This window comes from Carassius auratus, unplaced genomic scaffold (genome assembly GCF_003368295.1).
Source record: "Carassius auratus strain Wakin unplaced genomic scaffold, ASM336829v1 scaf_tig00011242, whole genome shotgun sequence".
NCBI lineage: Eukaryota > Metazoa > Chordata > Actinopteri > Cypriniformes > Cyprinidae > Carassius > Carassius auratus.
In genome coordinates, this window is record NW_020524184.1 from 627501 (window position 1) to 637021 (window position 9521).

The following is a 9521-nucleotide window of genomic DNA, read 5'->3' on the forward strand; positions in this document are numbered from 1 at the left end:
CATCAAAATCCATTGTTGCACTTACACTTTTTCCCATTTTCCAAAATTCATAAAAGGTGTTCCTATATAGGTTAGCTCATTCTTTCAAGTCATATGTATTCAGAGTGACCCGTACTATCACTGTATTCATTTTCAAGGCATTTTACTGTATAGTTTTGGAGAAAACTAAAAGCAAATTCACCCAAAACATCAATCTCCATTGTTGCACTTAAACTTTTTCCCATTTTCAAAAATTCATATAAAGTGTTCCTTTATAGGTTAGCTCATTCTTTTAATGTATATGTCTTCAGAGTGACCCAGACTACCACTGTATTAATTATCAAGGGATTTTACTGTATAGTTTTGGAGAAAACTAAAAGCAAATTCACCCAAAACATCAAAATCCATTGTTGCACTTACACTTTTTCCCATTTTCCAAAATTCATAAAAGGTGTTCCTATATAGGTTAGCTCATTCTGTCAAGTCATATGTATTCAGAGTGACCCGTACTATCACTGTATTCATTTTCAAGGCATTTTACTGTATAGTTTTGGAGAAAACTAAAAGCAAATTCACCCAAAACATCAATCTCCATTGTTGCACTTAAACTTTTTCCCATTTTCAAAAATTCACATAAAGTGTTCCTTTATAGGTTAGCTCATTCTTTTAATGTATATGTCTTCAGAGTCACCCAGACTACCACTGTATTAATTATCAAGGCATTTTACTGTATAGTTTTGGAGAAAACTAAAAGCAAATTCACCCAAAACATCAAAATCCATTGTTGCACTTACACTTTTTCCCATTTTCCAAAATTCATAAAAGGTGTTCCTATATAGGTTAGCTCATTCTGTCAAGTCATATGTATTCAGAGTGACCCGTACTATCACTGTATTCATTTTCAAGGCATTTTACTGTATAGTTTTGGAGAAAACTAAAAGCAAATTCACCCAAAACATCAATCTCCATTGTTGCACTTAAACTTTTTCCCATTTTCAAAAATTCATATAAAGTGTTCCTTTATAGGTTAGCTCATTCTTTTAATGTATATGTCTTCAGAGTCACCCAGACTACCACTGTATTAATTATCAAGGCATTTTACTGTATAGTTTTGGAGAAAACTAAAAGCAAATTCACCCAAAACATCAAAATCCATTGTTGCACTTACACTTTTTCCCATTTTCCAAAATTCATAAAAGGTGTTCCTATATAGGTTAGCTCATTCTTTCAAGTCATATGTATTCAGAGTGACCCGTACTATCACTGTATTCATTTTCAAGGCATTTTACTGTATAGTTTTGGAGAAAACTAAAAGCAAATTCACCCAAAACATCAATCTCCATTGTTGCACTTAAACTTTTTCCCATTTTCAAAAATTCATATAAAGTGTTCCTTTATAGGTTAGCTCATTCTTTTAATGTATATGTCTTCAGAGTGACCCAGACTACCACTGTATTAATTATCAAGGGATTTTACTGTATAGTTTTGGAGAAAACTAAAAGCAAATTCCCGCAAAACATCAATCTCCATTGTTGTACTTACACTTTTTCCCATTTTCCAAAATTCATACAGTCTTGTTCAAAATAATAGCAGTACAATGTGACTAACCAGAATAATCAAGGTTTTTAGTATATTTTTAATTGCAACGTGGCAAACAAGTTACCAGTAGGTTCAGTAGATTGTCAGAAAACAAACAAGACCCAGCATTCATGATATGCACGCTCTTAAGGCTGTGCAATTGGGCAATTAGTTGAAAGGGGTGTGTTCAAAAAAATAGCAGTGTCTACCTTTGACTGTACAAACTCAAAACTATTTTGTACAAACATTTTTTTTTCTGGGATTTAGCAATCCTGTGAATCACTAAACTAATATTTAGTTGTATGACCACAGTTTTTTAAAACTGCTTGACATCTGTGTGGCATGGAGTCAACCAACTTGTGGCACCTCTCAGCTGTTATTCCACTCCATGATTCTTTAACAACATTCCACAATTCATTCACATTTCTTGGTTTTGCTTCAGAAACAGCATTTTTGATATCACCCCACAAGTTCTCAATTGGATTAAGGTCTGGAGATTGGGCTGGCCACTCCATAACATTAATTTTGTTGGTTTGGAACCAAGACTTTGCCCGTTTACTAGTGTGTTTTGGGTCATTGTCTTGTTGAAACAACCATTTCAAGGGCATGTCCTCTTCAGCATAGGGCAACATGACCTCTTCAAGTATTTTAACATATGCAAACTGATCCATGATCCCTGGTATGCGATAAATAGGCCCAACACCATAGTAGGAGAAACATGCCCATATCATGATGCTTGCACCTCCATGCTTCACTGTCTTCACTGTGTACTGTGGCTTGAATTCAGAGTTTGGGGGTCGTCTCACAAACTGCCTGTGGCCCTTGGACCCAAAAAGAACAATTTTACTCTCATCAGTCCACAAAATGCTCCTCCATTTCTCTTTAGGCCAGTTGATGTGTTCTTTGGCAAATTGTAACCTCTTCTGCACATTCCTTTTTTTTAACAGAGGGACTTTGCGGGGGATTCTTGAAAATAGATTAGCTTCACACAGACGTCTTCTAACTGTCACAGTACTTACAGGTAACTCCAGACTGTCTTTGATCATCCTGGAGGTGATCATTGGCTGAGCCTTTGCCATTCTGGTTATTCTTCTATCCATTTTGATGGTTGTCTTCCATTTTCTTCCACGTCTCTCTGGTTTTGCTCTCCATTTTAAGGTATGCGATAAATAGGCCCAACACCATAGTAGGAGAAACATGCCCATATCATGATGCTTGCACCTCCATGCTTCACTGTCTTCACTGTGTACTGTGGCTTGAATTCAGAGTTTGGGGGTCGTCTCACAAACTGCCTGTGGCCCTTGGACCCAAAAAGAACAATTTTACTCTCATCAGTCCACAAAATGCTCCTCCATTTCTCTTTAGGCCAGTTGATGTGTTCTTTGGCAAATTGTAACCTCTTCTGCACATTCCTTTTTTTTAACAGAGGGACTTTGCGGGGGATTCTTGAAAATAGATTAGCTTCACACAGACGTCTTCTAACTGTCACAGTACTTACAGGTAACTCCAGACTGTCTTTGATCATCCTGGAGGTGATCATTGGCTGAGCCTTTGCCATTCTGGTTATTCTTCTATCCATTTTGATGGTTGTCTTCCATTTTCTTCCACGTCTCTCTGGTTTTGCTCTCCATTTTAAGGCATTGGAGATCATTTTAGCTGAACAGCCTATAATTTGTTCACCTCTTTATAGGTTTTCCCCTCTCTAATCAACTTTTTAATCAAAGTACGCTGTTCTTCTGAACAATGTCTTGAACGACCCATTTTCCTCAGCTTTCAAATGCATGTTCAACAAGTGTTGGCTTCATCCTTAAATAGGGGCCACCTGATTCACACCTGTTTCTTCACAAAATTGATGACCTCAGTGATTGAATGCCACACTGCTATTTTTTTGAACGCACCCCTTTCAACTAATTCGACTAATTGCCCAATTGCACAGCCTTAAGAGCGTGCATATCATGAATGATGGGTCTCATTTGTTTTCTGAGAATCTACTGAACCTACTGTTAACTTGTTTGCCACGTAGCAATAAAAAAATATACGAAAAACCTTGATTATTCTGGTTAGTCACATTGTACTGCTATTATTTTGAACAAGACTGTATAAAGTGTTCCTTTATAGGTTAGCTCATTCTTTTAATGTATATGTATTCAGAGTGACCCAGACTACCACTGTATTAATTATCAAGGCATTTTACTGTATAGTTTTGGAGAAAACTAAAAGCAAATTCACCCAAAACATCAAAATCCATTGTTGCACTTACACTTTTTCCCATATTCCAAAATTCATAAAAGGTGTTCCTTTATAGGTTAGCTCATTCTTTCAAGTCATATGTATTCAGAGTGACCCCTACTTTCCCTGTATTAATATTCAAGGCATTTTACTGTATAGTTTTGGAGAAAACTAAAAGCAAATTCCCGCAAAACATCAATCTCCATTGTTGCACTTAAACTTTTTCCCATTTTCAAAAATTCATATACAGTGTTCCTTTTTAGGTTAGCTCATTCTTTTAATGTATATGTATTCAGAGTGACCCAGACTACCACTGTATTAATTATCAAGGCATTTTACTGTATAGTTTTGGAGAAAACTAAAAGCAAATTCACCCAAAACATCAAAATCCAATGTTGCACTTAAACTTTTTCCCATTTTCCAAAATTCATAAAAGGTGTTCCTTTATAGGTTAGCTCATTCTTTCAAGTATCATTCTTTCATATGTATTTAGAGTGACCCCTACTATCACTGTATTAATATTCAAGGCATTTTACTGTATATTTTTTGAGAAAACTAAAATCAAATTCCCCCCAAAAAACTAAATGCATCCTAGCAATTGCACTGTGTCCCATTTTCCAACACTCATAAAAAGGTTTCCTTTATAGGTTAGCTCATTCTTTCAGTGGACATGTATTCAGAGTGACCCTGACTATCAATATATTCATTGTCAAGTTTTTTTGTGAAATGAGCTAACCTATAAAGGGTTCCTTTATAGGTTAGCTCATTCTTTCAAGTCATATGTATTCAGAGTGACCATAACTATCGCTGTATTCATTTATAAGGCATTTTACTGTATAGTTCTTGAGAAAACTAAAAGCAAAATCATCGAAAACAACAAAATGCATGACACTCCTCCGCCGCCCAGTGGATGGCGACGTCTCTACCAGGTTTTGGGCAGCCGGGAGGAGTCCCCGTTCTCTGCTCCTCCCCTTTCCGGGGGATGGCAGCAGGCTTGGGCCCCTGGCGAACGGTGCCATCTCCTCCGCTCCCTCAAGCGTCCACGGCGGCACACTCCCTCGCCCTGCTCGATGGCACCGCAGACTCACCACAGCGACAAGTTATCTTCAGCAGCGCGTCCCTCCTTCCTCCCAGGTTTCGGCACCAGTGTAACACTATAAAAGCTTCTGAATCTTGGGAAGGAGGCGGGAACCAGCGGACATTCAAAATAAGCTTTAATAATAAAATTAACACAAAACAGCACGACAGCCACGTGCGGACGGCTGCAATTCAACCTAATGGATCTTAAACAAGAGTTTCATCAAGACTGAAAAACTGAAATAAGATGTGATAGGGATTATTTAACCTATATTATGACATTTCACAGATACAAATGCAAATATGTAATTTTTTATGCAGTGAAACAAAAACCTAATATGAGAAGATGATTTAAGGTGTACGCATCAGTGTGCAGAAGACAGTCAATAATTGTTCACAGGTGTTGAAGCCACACTAGGCACTGTTGTGCAGTCTGATGGGATATACAACAGTATGCCCAAAGTGCTATTATTCCTTAAGATGCACAAAGTTGTTTTCTAAAACAAGAAAGGCAAAAAAAGAAGAAGAAAAAACCCACAAATAAATGTATAATATATATAAATATCATGTATTTATATAAAATGCATAATGTTTATAAAAGTACAAAGAATATGATAAAATAAAGATTAGTAAAATTGAAAAATCTTGTTAATCTGCACTCTATTGCTAGTCCGGGTTTGGATGAAGGCTACAGTTTGCCCGATCAGAACAATGATGTCTCACTTGAATAATCCAAATTGTCTTTATTAGATGTGCATATATGTGTGGTTCTGAAAATATAAAATACAAACATAGATATGAAATTAAATGTATACAAACAACAACTTAAATAAAGCTTATTTGAAAATGGCTGTTCAATGGAGATAAATATAACAGACAATATAACAATCCAGGTCTAACTACTTATATAAGTGGAAATGGGTGTCCAGTATAAACATATACAAACTATGTATGTGCGCTAACACTGCGCATGAACTGTTCACGTGAACATCTCTGCTGTGTGAGTGTTGTATCTTCAAACGTAAACAACTCCAGAGCGCATGCGCGCTACCCGAGATGCGGCCGTGCATCCTTATTTGTAATGACTAAATATGCATATATTGACAGTAAATAACATGAATAATACTGAAAAGTAGCAGTATAATTGCGGTGGAGCACAATCATATAAACAACAGTAAAATGTAAACACTTATACAGGCGTTATAGCGTTAATCCTTAGAGTTGCTAAGAATGCTCAGTAATGATATAATTACTTACGTTGTGATGCACGCACACGCACAATCGATAGAACTCCTCTAATTTGGACTATGTATCTAAATCTACAAACTATCTACAATATTCAGACAGTTTGCCTTCCCGTTTTCATCCACCTGCTCTCTTCTCCGTCACTTTGCGAACTCCGATGGAAAGTTCAGGAATAGTCCATTTCACACTGGATGACAGGGGTGACTGGAAGAGTCCATGTGTTCAGGGGGAACACATTCTACAAAAATTAAAAATTAAAAAATTTGTGTTGTCACCTAGCTTACCATGTGTAATCTTGTTGTATCTTGTTGTATCAATGGATTTTAATTGAGATTGATCATTCTAAAATCCGTTTTAATACAATTATAATCGATCAGTTACATGTAAGGAGAAACAAGAAATTGCAGCTAAGCAAACCTATTCAACAGACTTATGATTATGGGAAACAAACAAAGCAAAACAAATAATTGCTTTTCAAGCATAATCACCATTAACAATACAACAACCTCAGGGCTATAAAAGCAAAGATATAAGAAATTTAACTAAAAATTATAAACCATGGACACAAATAAGGACTTCTCAGAGGTAATTAACCTAATCATTTTCTATGGTTAAAATTAAGATTTGAACTTAATTAAATGTGACACTAATAATTAAAATGTAAGAAGAGGTTGAGTGTATCAGGAGGGTATTTCCTATTTCCACCTTATGGGTGTTTGAAAATTGGTAATGGTGCAACTGGTAGAATGAATTTTTATTTTTAAGTGATTTTGCCATTAATCTTATTCAAAACCATACAGTCAAAATAAAAAAAATATGATCATCCCACCCCTATCAGGAATGCTGAATCCCTGACAATTTTCAAGCGACAGCTGAAAGCTCATCTCTTTCAAAACTACTTGGCTTCATCGAAAAAAAACAACAACTCTATTTATTCCTTCTTTTTCTAGCTTTTACTTATTTGAACAATGTCTAAAACTTGGTATTACAAGCACTTCCTGTGTCTGTTTGCCTCAAAGAAGAATCACTTTATGTATCCCGAAATTGTGAGTCGCTTTGGATAAAAGCGTCTACAAAATGACTAAATGTAAATCCATCCATCCATCCATCATCTTCCACTTATACGGGGCCGGGTCGCGGGGTCAACAGTCTAAGCAGAGACGCCCAGACTTCCCTCTCCCAAGCCACTTCTTCCTGTCACGCTGTCAGTCTCTTTTTTCCTGGGTGTCCCCTAGTGAGCTCACTTCTCCTTAGGCACTTCACCATAGGCACTTTAATTCCGCTAGTCTGGTCGTGTCGTCACAGTAATTGCACTCCAATTAAATCGCACAGGTGCTGACAATCCTTTGTCATTAGTCTCCCTATATAGAGCTGTCTTTCTCTGTTGTCTGTATGGAGTCCTTATCCTATGTGTCTATGCTCTCGTCTCCCGAGACTTCACCTACCTTCTCGTTCCTCCGAGTTTCCCGTTTCATCTGGTTCCCTCTTTTGGTTTGTTTGTCTATCAAGACTGTTTATTTTGTATTTACCCTTATGTTAATAAAACCCATACCTTGCTATTGGATCCTGCCCTCTCCGTGTGTTTATCCTAAACCCAACCGTCACACTTCCAGGTCAGCCGGGAGACATAGTCCCTCCAGCGTGTCCTAGGTCTTCTCCAGGACTCTGCTTCTGCTTTGAAAATGAATCCAGTGATAGTATGGGTCACTCTGAATACATATGATTTGAAAGAATAAAGCAACCCTAAAAGAATGAGCTAACCTATAAATCAACCCTTTTTATGAATGTTGGAAAAGGGGAAAAAGTGTAAGTGCAACAATGGAGTTTGATGTTTTGGGTGAATTTGCTTTTAGTTTTCTCCAAAACTATACAGTAAAATCCCTTGATAATTAATACAGTGGTAGTCTGGGTCACTCTAAATACATATACATTAAAAGAATGAGCTAACCTATAAAGGAACACTTTATATGAATTTTTGAAAATGGGAATAAGTTTAAGTGCAACAATGGATTTTGATGTTTTGGGTGAATTTGCTTTTAGTTTTCTCCAAATCTATACAGTAAAATGCCTTGATAATTAATACAGTGGTAGTCTGGGTCACTCTGAATACATATGACTTGAAAGAATGAGCTAACCTATATAGAAACACCTTTTATGAATTTTGGAAAATGGGAAAAAGTGTAAGTGCAACAATGGATTTTGATATTTTGGGTGAATTTGCCTTTAGTTTTCTCCAAAACTATACAGTAAAATCCCTTGATAATTAATACAGTGGTAGTCTGGGTCACTCTGAATACATATACATTAAAAGAATGAGCTAACCTATAAAGGAACACTTTATATGAATTTTTGAAAATGGGAATAAGTTTAAGTGCAACAATGGAGATTGATGTTTTGCGGGAATTTGCTTTTAGTTTTCTCCAAAACTATACAGTAAAATCCCTTGATAATTAATACAGTGGTAGTCTGGGTCACTCTGAATACATATACATTAAAAGAATGAGCTAACCTATAAAGGAACACTTTATATGAATTTTTGAAAATGGGAAAAAGTTTAAGTGCAACAATGGAGATTGATGTTTTGCGGGAATTTGCTTTTAGTTTTCTCCAAAACTATACAGTAAAATGCCTTGAATATTAATACAGTGATAGTAGGGGTCACTCTGAATACATATGACTTGAAAGAATGAGCTAACCTATATAGGAACACCTTTTATGAATTTTGGAAAATGGGAAAAAGTGTAAGTGCAACAATGGATTTTGATATTTTGGGTGAATTTGCTTTTAGTTTTCTCCAAACTATACAGTAAAATCCCTTGATAATTAATACAGTGGTAGTCTGGGTCACTGTGAATACATATACATTAAAAGAATGAGCTAACCTATAAAGGAACACTTTATATGAATTTTTGAAAATGGGAATAAGTTTAAGTGCAACAATGGAGATTGATGTTTTGCGGGAATTTGCTTTTAGTTTTCTCCAGAACTATACAGTAAAATGCCTTGAAAATGAATTCAGTGATAGTACGGGTCACTCTGAATACATATGACTTGAAAGAATGAGCTAACCTATAAAGGATCACCTTTTATATATTTTGGAAAATGGGAAAAAGTGCAAGTGCAACAATGGATTTTGATGTTTTGGGTGAATTTGCTTTTAGTTTTCTCCAAATCTATACAGTAAAATGCCTTGATAATTAATACAGTGGTAGTCTGGGTCACTCTGAATACATATGACTTGAAAGAATGAGCTAACCTATATAGAAACACCTTTTATGAATTTTGGAAAATGGGGAAAAAGTGTAAGTGCAACAATGGATTTTGATATTTTGGGTGAATTTGCCTTTAGTTTTCTCCAAAAACTATACAGTAAATCCCTTGATAATTAATACAGTTGTAGTCTGGGTCACTCT

General features: G+C 36.0%; 1 protein-coding gene across 1 annotated transcript in view; it reads right to left on the minus strand.

The window, feature by feature from the left end:
* The window catches only part of LOC113073008 (deleted in malignant brain tumors 1 protein-like), a gene marked incomplete at its 3' end in the record, with an annotated part of 13004 nt that extends 6687 nt beyond the window's left edge, over positions 1 to 6317 (minus strand). The window contains exon 1 of the mRNA XM_026245888.1: positions 6121 to 6317. The remainder of the gene's footprint in view (positions 1 to 6120) is intronic.
* Positions 6318 to 9521: the final 3204 nt, after the last annotated feature.